Source organism: Anopheles darlingi, chromosome 2, assembly GCF_943734745.1.
Source record: "Anopheles darlingi chromosome 2, idAnoDarlMG_H_01, whole genome shotgun sequence".
Lineage (NCBI taxonomy): Eukaryota > Metazoa > Arthropoda > Insecta > Diptera > Culicidae > Anopheles > Anopheles darlingi.
The window spans coordinates 30,329,662-30,344,761 of NC_064874.1; the positions used below are offsets into that span (position 1 = coordinate 30,329,662).

General features: G+C 44.7%; 1 long non-coding RNA gene across 2 annotated transcripts; it reads left to right on the forward strand.

The window, feature by feature from the left end:
- The first annotated feature begins 7,490 nt into the window (after nt 1–7,490).
- Nucleotides 7,491–13,200, forward strand: LOC125949790 (uncharacterized). 2 transcript variants are annotated; one of them, XR_007468681.1, is made up of 4 exons: nt 7,491–7,647; nt 9,169–9,510; nt 12,004–12,027; nt 13,153–13,200. It is a non-coding gene; the product is annotated as an uncharacterized LOC125949790 (long non-coding RNA). The 2 variants fall into 2 exon arrangements; XR_007468680.1 differs by lacking the exon at nt 7,491–7,647 and having other exon boundaries at nt 8,919–9,510.
- Nucleotides 13,201–15,100: the final 1,900 nt, after the last annotated feature.

Sequence of the window (15,100 nt, forward strand, 5' to 3'; positions counted from 1 at the left end):
CCAGTAACAGAAGTTTTTGAAAAGAAGGTTATCGATGTTGTTGAGGAACATATTTCTGAGGCTGCCGCAGAGCCAACCGATGAAATCCTAACAGCAGAGAAGCCGGAAGAGCCAGTAACAGAAGTTGTTGAAAAGAAGGTTATCGATGTTGTTGAGGAAAAGGTTGTCGAAAAGGTAGAGATGACCGAAGAGGTTTCCCCAGAGCCAGCCGATGAAATCTCAACAGCAGAGAAGCTAGAAGAGCCAGTAACAGAAATTGTTGAAAAGAAGGTTATCGATGTTGTTGAGGAAAAGGTTGTCGAAAAGGTAGAGATTACCGAAGAGGTTACCACAGAGCCAGCCGATGAAATCTCAACAGCAGAGAAGCCAGAAGAGCCAGTAACAGCGGTTGTCGAAAAGAAGGTTATCGATGTTGTTGAGGAAAAGGTTGTCGAAAAGGTAGAGATTACCGAAGAGGTTACTACAGAGCCAGCCGATGAAATCTCAACTGCAGAGAAGCCAGAAGAACCAGTAACAGAAGTTGTCGAAAAGAAGGTTATCGATGTTGTTGAGGAAAAGGTTGTCGAAAAGGTAGAGATTACCGAAGAGGTTACCACAGAGCCAGCCGATGAAATCTCAACAGCAGAGAAGCCAGAAGAGCCAGTAACAGCGGTTGTTGAAAAGAAGGTTATCGATGTTGTTGAGGAAAAGGTTGTCGAAAAGGTAGAGATTACCGAAGAGGTTACCACAGAGCCAGCCGATGAAATCTCAACAGCAGAGATGCCAGAAGAACCAGTAACAGCGGTTGTCGAAAAGAAGGTTATCGATGTTGTTGAGGAAAAGGTTGTCGAAAAGGTAGAGATTACCGAAGAGGTTACCCCAGAGCACGCCGATGAAATCTCAACAGCAGAGAAGCCAGAAGAACCAGTAACAGCGGTTGTTGAAAAGAAGGTTATCGATGTTGTTGACGAACTTATTTCTGAGGCTGCCGCAGAGCCAACCGATGAAATCCCAACAGCAGAGAAGCCGGAAGAGCCAGTAACAGAAGTTGTTGAAAAGAAGGTTATCGATGTTGTTGAGGAAAAGGTTGTCGAAAAGGTAGAGATTACCGAAGATGTTACAACAGAGCCAGCCGATGAAATCTCAACAGCAGAGAAGCTAGAAGAGCCAGTAACAGAAATTGTTGAAAAGAAGGTTATCGATGTTGTTGAGGAAAAGGTTGTCGAAAAGGTAGAGATTACCGAAGAGGTTACCACAGAGCCAGCCGATGAAATCTCAACAGCAGAGAAGCCAGAAGAGCCAGTAACAGCGGTTGTCGAAAAGAAGGTTATCGATGTTGTTGAGGAAAAGGTTGTCGAAAAGGTAGAGATTACCGAAGAGGTTACTACAGAGCCAGCCGATGAAATTTCAACAGCAGAGAAGCCAGAAGAACCAGTAAGAGCGGTTGTTGAAAAGAAGGTTATCGATGTTGTTGACGAACTTATTTCTGAGGTTACCCCAGAGCCAGCCGATGAAATCTCAACAGCAGAGAAGCCAGAAGAACCAGTAACAGAAGTTTTTGAAAAGAAGGTTATCGATGTTGTTGAGGAACATATTTCTGAGGCTGCCGCAGAGCCAACCGATGAAATCCTAACAGCAGAGAAGCCGGAAGAGCCAGTAACAGAAGTTGTTGAAAAGAAGGTTATCGATGTTGTTGAGGAAAAGGTTGTCGAAAAGGTAGAGATTACCGAAGAGGTTACTACAGAGCCAGCCGATGAAATCTCAACAGCAGAGAAGCTAGAAGAGCCAGTAACAGAAATTGTTGAAAAGAAGGTTATCGATGTTGTTGAGGAAAAGGTTGTCGAAAAGGTAGAGATTACCGAAGAGGTTACTACAGAGCCAGCCGATGAAATCTCAACAGCAGAGAAGCCAGAAGAGCCAGTAACAGCGGTTGTTGAAAAGAAGGTTATCGATGTTGTTGAGGAAAAGGTTGTCGAAAAGGTAGAGATTACCGAAGAGGTTACCACAGAGCCAGCCGATGAAATCTCAACAGCAGAGAAGCCAGAAGAGCCAGTAACAGCGGTTGTTGAAAAGAAGGTTATCGATGTTGTTGAGGAAAAGGTTGTCGAAAAGGTAGAGATTACCGAAGAGGTTACCACAGAGCCAGCCGATGAAATCTCAACAGCAGAGATGCCAGAAGAGCCAGTAACAGCGGTTGTTGAAAAGAAGGTTATCGATGTTGTTGAGGAAAAGGTTGTCGAAAAGGTAGAGATTACCGAAGAGGTTACCACAGAGCCAGCCGATGAAATCTCAACAGCAGAGATGCCAGAAGAACCAGTAACAGCGGTTGTCGAAAAGAAGGTTATCGATGTTGTTGAGGAAAAGGTTGTCGAAAAGGTAGAGATTACCGAAGAGGTTACTACAGAGCACGCCGATGAAATCTCAACAGCAGAGAAGCCAGAAGAGCCAGTAACAGCGGTTGTTGAAAAGAAGGTTATCGATGTTGTTGAGGAAAAGGTTGTCGAAAAGGTAGAGATTACCGAAGAGGTTACTACAGAGCCAGCCGATGAAATCTCAACAGCAGAGAAGCCAGAAGAGCCAGTAACAGCGGTTGTTGAAAAGAAGGTTATCGATGTTGTTGAGGAAAAGGTTGTCGAAAAGGTAGAGATTACCGAAGAGGTTACCACAGAGCCAGCCGATGAAATCTCAACAGCAGAGATGCCAGAAGAACCAGTAACAGCGGTTGTCGAAAAGAAGGTTATCGATGTTGTTGAGGAAAAGGTTGTCGAAAAGGTAGAGATTACCGAAGAGGTTACTACAGAGCACGCCGATGAAATCTCAACAGCAGAGAAGCCAGAAGAACCAGTAACAGCGGTTGTTGAAAAGAATGTTATCGATGTTGTTGACGAACTTATTTCTGAGGTTACCCCAGAGCCAGCCGATGAAATCTCAACAGCAGAGAAGCCAGAAGAACCAATAACAGAAGTTTTTGAAAAGAAGGCTATCGATGTTGTTGAGGAACATATTTCTGAGGCTGCCGCAGAGCCAACCGATGAAATCCCAACAGCAGAGAAGCCGGAAGAGCCAGTAACAGAAGTTGTTGAAAAGAAGGTTATCGATGTTGTTGAGGAAAAGGTTGTCGAAAAGGTAGAGATTACCGAAGAGGTTATCACAGAGCCAGCCGATGAAATCACAACAGCAGAGAAGCCGGAAGAGCCAGTAACAGAAGTTGTTGAAAAGAAGGTTATCGATGTTGTTGAGGAAAAGGTTGTCGAAAAGGTAGAGATTACCGAAGAGGTTACTACAGAGCCAGCCGATGAAATCTCAACAGCAGAGAAGCCAGAAGAGCCAGTAACAGCGGTTGTTGAAAAGAAGGTTATCGATGTTGTTGAGGAAAAGGTTGTCGAAAAGGTAGAGATTACCGAAGAGGTTACCACAGAGCCAGCCGATGAAATCTCAACAGCAGAGAAGCCAGAAGAGCCAGTAACAGCGGTTGTTGAAAAGAAGGTTATCGATGTTGTTGATAAAAAGGTTGTCGAAAAGGTAGAGATTACCGAAGAGGTTACCACAGAGCCAGCCGATGAAATCTCAACAGCAGAGATGCCAGAAGAGCCAGTAACAGCGGTTGTTGAAAAGAAGGTTATCGATGTTGTTGAGGAAAAGGTTGTCGAAAAGGTAGAGATTACCGAAGAGGTTACCACAGAGCCAGCCGATGAAATCTCAACAGCAGAGATGCCAGAAGAACCAGTAACAGCGGTTGTCGAAAAGAAGGTTATCGATGTTGTTGAGGAAAAGGTTGTCGAAAAGGTAGAGATTACCGAAGAGGTTACTACAGAGCCAGCCGATGAAATCTCAACAGCAGAGAAGCCAGAAGAGCCAGTAACAGCGGTTGTTGAAAAGAAGGTTATCGATGTTGTTGAGGAAAAGGTTGTCGAAAAGGTAGAGATTACCGAAGAGGTTACTACAGAGCCAGCCGATGAAATCTCAACAGCAGAGAAGCCAGAAGAGCCAGTAACAGCGGTTGTTGAAAAGAAGGTTATCGATGTTGTTGAGGAAAAGGTTGTCGAAAAGGTAGAGATTACCGAAGAGGTTACCACAGAGCCAGCCGATGAAATCTCAACAGCAGAGATGCCAGAAGAACCAGTAACAGCGGTTGTCGAAAAGAAGGTTATCGATGTTGTTGAGGAAAAGGTTGTCGAAAAGGTAGAGATTACCGAAGAGGTTACTACAGAGCACGCCGATGAAATCTCAACAGCAGAGAAGCCAGAAGAACCAGTAACAGCGGTTGTTGAAAAGAATGTTATCGATGTTGTTGACGAACTTATTTCTAAGGTTACCCCAGAGCCAGCCGATGAAATCTCAACAGCAGAGAAGCCAGAAGAACCAATAACAGAAGTTTTTGAAAAGAAGGCTATCGATGTTGTTGAGGAACATATTTCTGAGGCTGCCGCAGAGCCAACCGATGAAATCCCAACAGCAGAGAAGCCGGAAGAGCCAGTAACAGAAGTTGTTGAAAAGAAGGTTATCGATGTTGTTGAGGAAAAGGTTGTCGAAAAGGTAGAGATTACCGAAGAGGTTATCACAGAGCCAGCCGATGAAATCACAACAGCAGAGAAGCCGGAAGAGCCAGTAACAGAAGTTGTTGAAAAGAAGGTTATCGATGTTGTTGAGGAAAAGGTTGTCGAAAAGGTAGAGATTACCGAAGAGGTTACTACAGAGCCAGCCGATGAAATCTCAACAGCAGAGAAGCTAGAAGAGCCAGTAACAGAAATTGTTGAAAAGAAGGTTATCGATGTTGTTGAGGAAAAGGTTGTCGAAAAGGTAGAGATTACCGAAGAGGTTACCACAGAGCCAGCCGATGAAATCTCAACAGCAGAGAAGCCAGAAGAGCCAGTAACAGCGGTTGTTGAAAAGAAGGTTATCGATGTTGTTGAGGAAAAGGTTGTCGAAAAGGTAGAGATTACCGAAGAGGTTACCACAGAGCCAGCCGATGAAATCCCAACAGCAGAGATGCCAGAAGAACCAGTAACGGAAGTTTTCGTAAAGGAGGTTATCGATATTGATGAGGAAAAGGTTGTCGAAAAGGTAGAGATTACCGAAGAGGTTACTACAGAGCCAGCCGATGAAATCTCAACAGCAGAGAAGCCAGAAGAGCCAGTAACAGAAGTTGTCGAAAAGAAGGTTATCGATGTTGTTGAGGAAAAGGTTGTCGAGAAGATTGAGATTACCAGAGAGGTTTCCCCAGAGCCAGCCGATGAAATCTCAACAGCAGAGAAGCCAGAAGAACCAGTAACAGCGGTTGTTGAAAAGAAGGTTATCGATGTTGTTGACGAACTTATTTCTGAGGTTACCCCAGAGCCAGCCGATGAAATCCCAACAGCAGAGAAGCCAGAAGAACCAGTAACAGAAGTTTTTGAAAAGACGGTTATCGATGTTGATGAGGAACATATTTCTGAGGCTGCCGCAGAGCCAACCGATGAAATCCTAACAGCAGAGAAGCCGGAAGAGCCAGTAACAGAAGTTGTTGAAAAGAAGGTTATCGATGTTGTTGAGGAAAAGGTTGTCGAAAAGGTAGAGATTACCGAAGAGGTTACTACAGAGCCAGCCGATGAAATTTCAACAGCAGAGAAGCCAGAAGAACCAGTAAGAGCGGTTGTTGAAAAGAAGGTTATCGATGTTGTTGACGAACTTATTTCTGAGGTTACCCCAGAGCCAGCCGATGAAATCTCAACAGCAGAGAAGCCAGAAGAACCAGTAACAGAAGTTTTTGAAAAGAAGGTTATCGATGTTGTTGAGGAACATATTTCTGAGGCTGCCGCAGAGCCAACCGATGAAATCCTAACAGCAGAGAAGCCGGAAGAGCCTGTAACAGAAGTTGTTGAAAAGAAGGTTATCGATGTTGTTGAGGAAAAGGTTGTCGAAAAGGTAGAGATTACCGAAGAGGTTACTACAGAGCCAGCCGATGAAATCTCAACAGCAGAGAAGCTAGAAGAGCCAGTAACAGAAATTGTTGAAAAGAAGGTTATCGATGTTGTTGAGGAAAAGGTTGTCGAAAAGGTAGAGATTACCGAAGAGGTTACTACAGAGCCAGCCGATGAAATCTCAACAGCAGAGAAGCCAGAAGAACCAGTAACAGCGTTTGTCGAAAAGAAGGTTATCGATGTTGTTGAGGAAAAGGTTGTCGAAAAGGTAGAGATTACCGAAGAGGTTACTACAGAGCCAGCCGATGAAATCTCAACAGCAGAGAAGCCAGAAGAGCCAGTAACAGCGGTTGTTGAAAAGAAGGAAAAGGTTGTCGAAAAGGTAGAGATTACCGAAGAGGTTACCACAGAGCCAACCGATGAAATCCCAACAGCAGAGATGCCAGAAGAACCAGTAACAGCGGTTGTCGAAAAGAAGGTTATCGATGTTGTTGAGGAAAAGGTTGTCGAAAAGGTAGAGATTACCGAAGAGGTTACTACAGAGCCAGCCGATGAAATCTCAACTGCAGAGAAGCCAGAAGAACCAGTAACAGCGGTTGTTGAAAAGAAGGTTATCGATGTTGTTGACGAACTTATTTCTGAGGTTACCCCAGAGCCAGCCGATGAAATCTCAACAGCAGAGAAGCCAGAAGAACCAGTAACAGAAGTTTTTGAAAAGAAGGTTATCGATGTTGATGAGGAACATATTTCTGAGGTTGCCGCAGAGCCAACCGATGAAATCTCAACAGCAGAGAAGCCAGAAGAACCAGTAACAGAAGTTTTTGAAAAGAAGGTTATCGATGTTGATGAGGAAAAGGTTTTCGAAAAGGTAGAGATCACCGAAGAGGTTACTACAGAACCAGCCGATGAAATCTCAACCGCAGAGAAGCCAGAAGAACCAGTAACAGAAGTTGTCGAAAAGAAGGTTATCGATGTTGATGAGGAACATATTTCTGAGGCTGCCGCAGAGCCAACTGATGAAATCTCAACAGCAGAGAAACCGGAAGAGCCAGTAACAGAAGTTGTCGAAAAGAAGGTTATCGATGTTGTTGAGGAAAAGGTTGTCGAAAAGGTAGAGATTACCGAAGGGGTTACCACAGAGCCAGCCGATGAAATCTCAACAGCAGAGAAGCCAGAAGAACCAGTAACAGAAGGTGGTGAAAAGAAGGTTATCGATGTTGTTGAGGAAAAGGTTGTCGAAAAGGTAGAGATTACCGAAGAGGTTACCACAGAGCCAGCCGATGAAATCTCAACAGCAGAGAAGCCAGAAGAGCCAGTAACAGCGGTTGTTGAAAAGAAGGTTATCGATGTTGTTGAGGAAAAGGTTGTCGAAAAGGTAGAGATTACCGAAGAGGTTACCACAGAGCCAGCCGATGAAATCCCAACAGCAGAGATGCCAGAAGAACCAGTAACGGAAGTTTTCGTAAAGGAGGTTATCGATATTGATGAGGAAAAGGTTGTCGAAAAGGTAGAGATTACCGAAGAGGTTACTACAGAGCCAGCCGATGAAATCCCAACAGCAGAGATGCCAGAAGAACCAGTAACAGAAGTTGTCGAAAAGAAGGTTATCGATGTTGATGAGGAACATATTTCTGAGGCTGCCGCAGAGCCAACCGATGACATCCCAACAGCAGAGAAGCCAGAAGAGCTAGTAACAGAATTTGTTGAAAAGAAGGTTATCGATGTTGTTGAGGAAAAGGTTGTCGAAAAGGTAGAAATTACCAGAGAGGTTTCCCCAGAGCCAGCCGATGAAATCACAACTGCAGAGAAGCCAGAGCAGCCAGAAACAGAAGTTGTTGAAAAGAAGGTTATCGATGTTGTTGAGGAAAAGGTTGTCGAAAAGATAGAGATTACCAGAGAGGTTACCACAGAGCCAACCGATGACATCCCAACAGCAGAGAAGCCAGAAGAGCTAGTAACAGAATTTGTTGAAAAGAAGGTTATCGATGTCGTTGAGGAAAAGGTTGTCGAAAAGGTAGAAATTACCAGAGAGGTTTCCCCAGAGCCAGCCGATGAAATTTCAACAGCAGAGAAGCCAGAACAGCCAGTAACAGCGGTTGTCGAAAAGAAGGTTATCGATGTTGTTGAGGAAAAGGTTGTCGAAAAGGTAGAGACTACCAGAGAGGTTACCACAGAGCCAGCCGATGAAATCTCAACAGTAGAGAAGCCAGAAGAACCAGTAACAGCGGTTGTCGAAAAGAAGGTTATCGATGTTGATGAGGAACATATTTCTGAGGCTGCCGCAGAGCCAACCGATGAAATCCCAACAGCAGAGAAGCCAGAAGAGCCAGTAACAGAAGTTGTTGAAAAGAAGGTTATCGATGTTGTTGAGGAAAAGGTTGTCGAAAAGGTAGCGATTACCAGAGAGGTTTCCCCAGAGCCAGCCGATGAAATCTCAACAGCAGAGAAGCCAGAAGAGCCAGTAACAGAAGTTATTGAAAAGAAGGTTATCGATGTTGTTGAGGAAAAGGTTGTCGAAAAGGGAGAGATTACCGAAGAGGTTACCGCAGAGCCAGCCGATGAAATCTCAACAGCAGAGAAGCCAGAAGAACCAATAACAGCGGTTGTTGGAAAGAAGGTTATTGATGTGGATGAGGAAAATATTTCTGAGGCTGCCGCAGAGCCAACCGATGAAATCCCAACAGCAGAGAAGCCAGAAGAGCCAGTAAAAGAAGTTGTTGAAAAGAAGGTTATCGATGTTGTTGAGGAAAAGGTTGTCGAAAAGGTAGAGATTACCAGAGAGGTTTCCCCAGAGCCAGCCGATGAAATCTCAACAGCAGAGAAGCCAGAAGAGCCAGTAACAGAAGTTATTGAAAAGAAGGTTATCGATGTTGTTGAGGAAAAGGTTGTCGAAAAGGTAGAGATTACCGAAGAGGTTACCACAGAGTCAGCCGATGAAATCCCAACAGCAGAGAAGCCAGAAGAATCAGTAACAGAAGTTGTCGAAAAGAAGGTTATCGATGTTGATGAGGAACATATTTCTGAGGCTGCCGCAGAGCCAACCGATGACATCCCAACAGCAGAGATGCCAGAAGAGTCAGTAACAGCGGTTGTTGAAAAGAAGGTTATCGATGTTGTTGAGGAAAAGGTTGTCGAAAAGGTAGAGATTACCGAAGAGGTTACTACAGAGCCAGCCGATGAAATCACAACAGCAGAGAAGCCAGAAGAACCAGTAACAGAAGTTGTTGAAAAGAAGGTTATCGATGTTGTTGAGGAAAAGGTTGTCGAAAAGGTAGCGATTACCAGAGAGGTTTCCCCAGAGCCAGCCAATGAAATCACAACAGCAGAGAAGCCAGAGCAGCCAGTAACAGAAGTTGTTGAAAAGAAGGTTATCGATGTTGTTGAAGAAAAGGTTGTCGAAAAGGTAGAGATTACCAGAGAGGTTACCACAGAGCCAGCCGATGAAATCTTAACAGCAGAGAAGCCAGAACAGCCAGTAACAGCGGTTGTCGAAAAGAAGGTTATCGATGTTGTTGAGGAAAAGGTTGTCGAAAAGGTAGAGATTACCGAAGAGGTTACCACAGAGCCAGCCGATGAAATCCCAACAGCAGAGAAGCCAGAAGAACCAGTAACAGAAGTTGTTGAAAAGAAGGTTATCGATGTTGTTGAGGAAAAGGTTGTCGAAAAGGTAGCGATTACCAGAGAGGTTACCCCAGAGCCAGCCGATGAAATCTCAACAGCAGAGAAGCCAGAAGAGCCAGTAACAGAAGTTATTGAAAAGAAGGTTATCGATGTTGTTGAGGAAAAGGTTGTCGAAAAGGTAGAGATTACCGAAGAGGTTACCACAGAGCCAGCCGATGAAATCCCAACAGCAGAGAAGCCAGAAGAACCAGTAACAGAAGTTGTTGAAACGAAGGTTATCGATGTTGATGAAGAACATATTTCTGAGGCTGCCGCAGAGCCAACCGATGAAATCCCAACAGCAGAGAAGCCGGAAGAGCCAGTAACAGAAGTTGTTGAAAAAAAGGTTATCGATGTTGATGAGGAAAAGGTTGTCGAAATGGTAGATATTACCGAAAATGTTACCACAGAACCAGCCGATGAAATCCCAACAGCAGAGAAGCCAGAAGAACCAGTAACAGAAGTTGTTGAAAAGAAGGTTATCGATGTTGTTGAGGAAAAGGTTGTCGAAAAGGTAGAGACTACCAGAGAGGTTTCCCAAGAGCCAGCCGTTGAAATCCCAACAGCAGAGAAGTCAGACACGCCAGTAACAGAAGTTGTTGACGAGAAGGTTATCGATGTTGATGAGGAACATATTTCTGAGGCTGCCGCAGAGCCAACCGATGAAATCCCAACAGCAGAGAAGCCAGAAGAATCAGTAACAGAAGTTGTTGAAAAGAAGGTTATCGATGTTGTTGAGGAAAAGGTTGTCGAAAAGGTAGAGATTACCAGAGAGGTTTCCTCAGAGCCAGCCGATGAAATCTCAACAGCAGAGAAGCCAGAACAGCCAGTAACAGCGGTTGTCGAAAAGAAGATTATCGATGTTGTTGAGGAAAAGGTTGTCGAAAAGGTAGATATTACCGAAGAGGTTACCACAGAACCAGCCGATGAAATCCCAACAGCAGAGAAGCCAGAAGAACCAGTAACAGAAGTTGTTGAACAGAAGGTTATCGATGTTGTTGAGGAAAAGGTTGTCGAAAAGGTAGAGACTACCAGAGAGGTTTCCCAAGAGCCAGCCGTTGAAATCCCAACAGCAGAGAAGTCAGACACGCCAGTAACAGAAGTTGTTGACGAGAAGGTTATCGATGTTGATGAGGAACATATTTCTGAGGCTGCCGCAGAGCCAACCGATGAAATCCCAACAGCAGAGAAGCCAGAAGAATCAGTAACAGAAGTTGTTGAAAAGAAGGTTATCGATGTTGTTGAGGAAAAGGTTGTCGAAAAGGTAGAGATTACCAGAGAGGTTTCCCCAGAGCCAGCCGATGAATTCCCAACAGCAGAGAAGCCAGAAGAATCAGTAACAGAAGTTGTTGAAAAGAAGGTTATCGATGTTGTTGAGGAAAAGGTTGTCGAAAAGGTAGAGATTACCGAAGAGGTTACCACAGAGCCAGCCGATGAAATCCCAACAGCAGAGAAGCCAGAAGAATCAGTAACAGCGGTTGTCGAAAAGAAGGTTATCGATGTTGATGTGGAACATATTTCTGAGGCTGCCGCAGAGCCAACCGATGAAATCCCAACAGCAGAGAAGCCGGATGAGCCAGTAACAGAAGTTGTTGAAAAGAAGGTTGTCGATGTTGTTGAGGAAAAGGTTGTCGAAAAGGTAGACATTACCGAAGAGGTTACTACAGAACCAGCCGATGAAATCCCAACAGCAGAGAAGCCAGAAGAGCCAGTAACAGAAGTTGTCGAAAAGAAGGTTATCGATGTTGATGAGGAACATATTGCTGAGGCTGCCGCAGAGCCAACCGATGAAATCCCTACAGCAGAGAAGCCAGAAGAACCAGTAACAGAAGTTGTTGAAAAGGAGGTTATCGATGTTGATGAGGAAAAGGTTGACGAAAAGGTAGAGATTACCGAAGAGGTTTCCCCAGAGCCGGTCGATGAAATCCCAACAGCAGAGAAGCCAGAAGAACCAGTAACAGTAGTTGTTGAAAAGAAGGTTATCGATGTTGATGAGGAACATGTTTCTGAGGCTGCCACAGAGCCAACCGATGAAATCTCAACAGCAGAGAAGCCACAAGAGCCAGTAACAGAAAATGTTGAAAAGAAGGTTATCGATGTTGTTGAGGAAAAGGTTGTCGAAAAGGTAGAGATTACCGAAGAGGTTACCACAGAGCCAGCCGATGAAATCTCAACAGCAGAGAAGCCAGAAGAGCCAGTACCAGCAGTTGTTGAAAAGAAGGTTATCGATGTTGTTGAGGAAAAGGTTGTCGAAAAGGTAGAGATTACCAGAGAGGTTACCACAGGGCCAGCCGATGAAATCCCAACAGCAGAGATGCCAGAAGAACCAGTAAGAGCGGTTGTCGAAAAGAAGGTTATCGATGTTGATGAGGAACATATTTCTGAGGCTGCCGCAGAGCCAACCGATGACATCCCAACAGCAGAGGTGCCAGAAGAGTCCGTAACAGAAATTGTTGAAAAGAAGGTTATCGATGTTGATGAGGAAAAGGTTGTCGAAAAGGTAGAGATTACCGAAGAGGTTACTACAGAGCCAGCCGATGAAATCACAACAGCAGAGAAGCCAGAAGAACCGGTAACAGCGGTTGTTGAAAAGAAGGTTATCGATGTTGATGAGGAACATGTTTCTGAGGCTGCCACAGAGCCAACCGATGAAATCTCAACAGCAGAGAAGCCGGAAGAGCCAGTAACAGAAAATGTTGAAAAAAAGGTGATCGATGTTGTTGAGGAAAAGGTTGTCGAAAAGGTAGAGATTACCGAAGAGGTTACCACAGAACCAGCCGATGAAATCTCAACAGCAGAGAAGCCAGAAGAGCCAGTACCAGCAGTTGTTGAAAAGAAGGTTATCGATGTTGTCGAGGAAAAGGTTGTCGAAAAGGTAGAGATTACCAGAGAGGTTACCACAGAGCCAGCCGATGAAATCCCAACAGCAGAGATGCCAGAAGAACCAGTAACAGCGGTTGTCGAAAAGAAGGTTATCGATGTTGATGAGGAACATATTTCTGAGGCTGCCGCAGAGCCAACCGATGAAATCCCAACAGCAGAGGTGCCAGAAGAGTCCGTAACAGAAATTGTTGAAAAGAAGGTTATCGATGTTGTTGAGGAAAAGGTTGTCGAAAAGGTAGCGATTACCGAAGAGGTTACTACAGAGCCAGCCGATGAAATCACAACAGCAGAGAAGCTAGAAGAGCCAGTAACAGAAGTTGTTGAAAAGAAGGTTATCGATGTTGTTGAGGAAAAGGTTGTCGAAAAGGTAGAGATTACCGAAGAGGTTACCACAGAGCCAGCCGATGAAATCTCAACAGCAGAGAAGCCAGAAGAACCAGTACCAGCAGTTGTCGAAAAGAAGGTTATCGATGTTGTTGAGGAAAAGGTTGTCGAAAAGGTAGAGATTACCGAAAAGATTACCACAGAGCCAGCCGATGAAATCGCAACAGCAGAGATGCCAGAAGAACCAGTAACAGCGTTTGTCGAAAAGAAGGTTATCGATGTTGATGAGGAACATATTTCTGAGGCTACCGCAGAGCCAACCGATGAAATCTCAACAGCAGAGAAGCCAGAAGAGCCAGTAACAGAAGTTGTTGAAAAGAAGGTTATCGATGTTGTTGAGGAAAAGGTTGTCGAAAAGGTAGAGATTACCAGAGAGGTTTCCCCAGAGCCAGCCGATGAAATCTCAACAGCAGAGAAGCCAGAACAGCCAGTAAAAGCGGTTGTCGAAAAGAAGATTATCGATGTTGTTGAGGAAAAGGTTGTCGAAAAGGTAGAGATTACCGAAGAGGTTACCACAGAGCCAGCCGATGAAATCTCAACAGCAGAGAAGCCAGAAGAGCCAGTAACAGCGGTTGTTGAAAAGAAGGTTATCGATGTTGTTGAGGAAAAGGTTGTCGAAAAGGTAGAGATTACCGAAGAGGTTACCACAGAGCCAGCCGATGGAATCCCAACAGCAGAGAAGCCAGAAGAACCAGTAACAGAAGTTGTTGAAAATGAGGTTATCGATGTTGTTGAGGAAAAGGTTGTCGAAAAGGTAGAGATTACCGAAGAGGTTACTACAGAGCCAGCCGATGAAATCACAACAGCAGAGAAGCCAAAAGAGCCAGTACCAGCAGTTGTTGAAAAGAAGGTTATCGATGTTGTTGAGGAAAAGGTTGTCGAAAAGGTAGAGATTACCGAAGAGGTTACTACAGAGCCAGCCGATGAAATCCCAACAGCAGAGAAGCCAGAAGAACCAGTAACAGCGGTTATCGAAAAGAAGGTTATCGATGTTGTTGAGGAACAGGTTGTCGAAAAGGTAGAGATAACCAGAGAGGTTACCACTGGGCCAGCCGATGAAATCTCAACAGCAGAGAAGCCAGAAGAATCAGTTACAGCGGTTGTCGAAAAGAAGGTTATCGATGTTGATGAGGAACATATTTCTGAGGCTGCCGCAGAGCCAACCGATGAAATCCCAACAGCAGAGAAGCCAGAAGAATCAGTAACAGCGGTTGTTGAAAAGAAGGTTATCGATGTTGTAGAGGAACAGGTTGTCGAAAAGGGAGAGATTACCGAAGAGGTTTCCTCAGAGCCAGCCGATGAAATCCCAACAGCAGAGAAGCCAGAAGAGCCAGTACCAGCAGTTGTTGAAAAGAAGTTTATCGATGTTGTTGAGGAAAAGGTTGTCGAAAAGGTAGCGATTACCAGAGAGGTTACCACAGAACCAGCCGATGAAATCTCAACAGCAGAGAAGCCAGAAGAATCAGTTACAGCGGTTGTCGAAAAGAAGGTTATCGATGTTGATGAGGAACATATTTCTGAGGCTGCCGCAGAGCCAACCGATGACATCCCAACAGCAGAGAAGCCAGAAGAATCAGTAACAGCGGTTGTTGAAAAGAAGGTTATCGATGTTGTAGAGGAACAGGTTGTCGAAAAGGGAGAGATTAGCGAAGAGGTTTCCTCAGAGCCAGCCGATGAAATCCCAACAGCAGAGAAGCCAGAAGAGCCAGTAACAGAAGTTGTTGAAAAGAAGGTTATCGATGTTGTTGAGGAAAAGGTTGTCGAAAAGGTAGAGATTACCGAAGAGGTTACCCCAGAGCCAGCCGATGAAATCACAACAGCAGAGAAGCCAGAAGAATCAGTAACAGAAGTTGTTGAAAAGAAGGTTATCGATGTTGTTGAGGAAAAGGTTGTCGAAAAGGTAGAGATTACCGAAGAGGTTATCACAGAGCCAGCCGATGGAATCCCAACAGCAGAGAAGCCAGAAGAACCAGTAACAGAAGTTGTTGAAAAGGAGGTTATCGATGTTGTTGAGGAAAAGGTTGTCGAAAAGGTAGAGATTACCGAAGAGGTTACTACAGAACCAGCCGATGAAATCACAACAGCAGAGAAGCCAAAAGAGCCAGTACCAGCAGTTGTTGAAAAGAAGGTTATCGATGTTGTTGAGGAAAAGGTTGTCGAAAAGGTAGAGATTACCGAAGAGGTTACTACAGAGCCAGCCGATGAAATCCCAACAGCAGAGAAGCCAGAAGAACCAGTAACAGCGGTTATCGAAAAGAAGGTTATCGATGTTGTTGAGGAACAGGTTGTCGAAA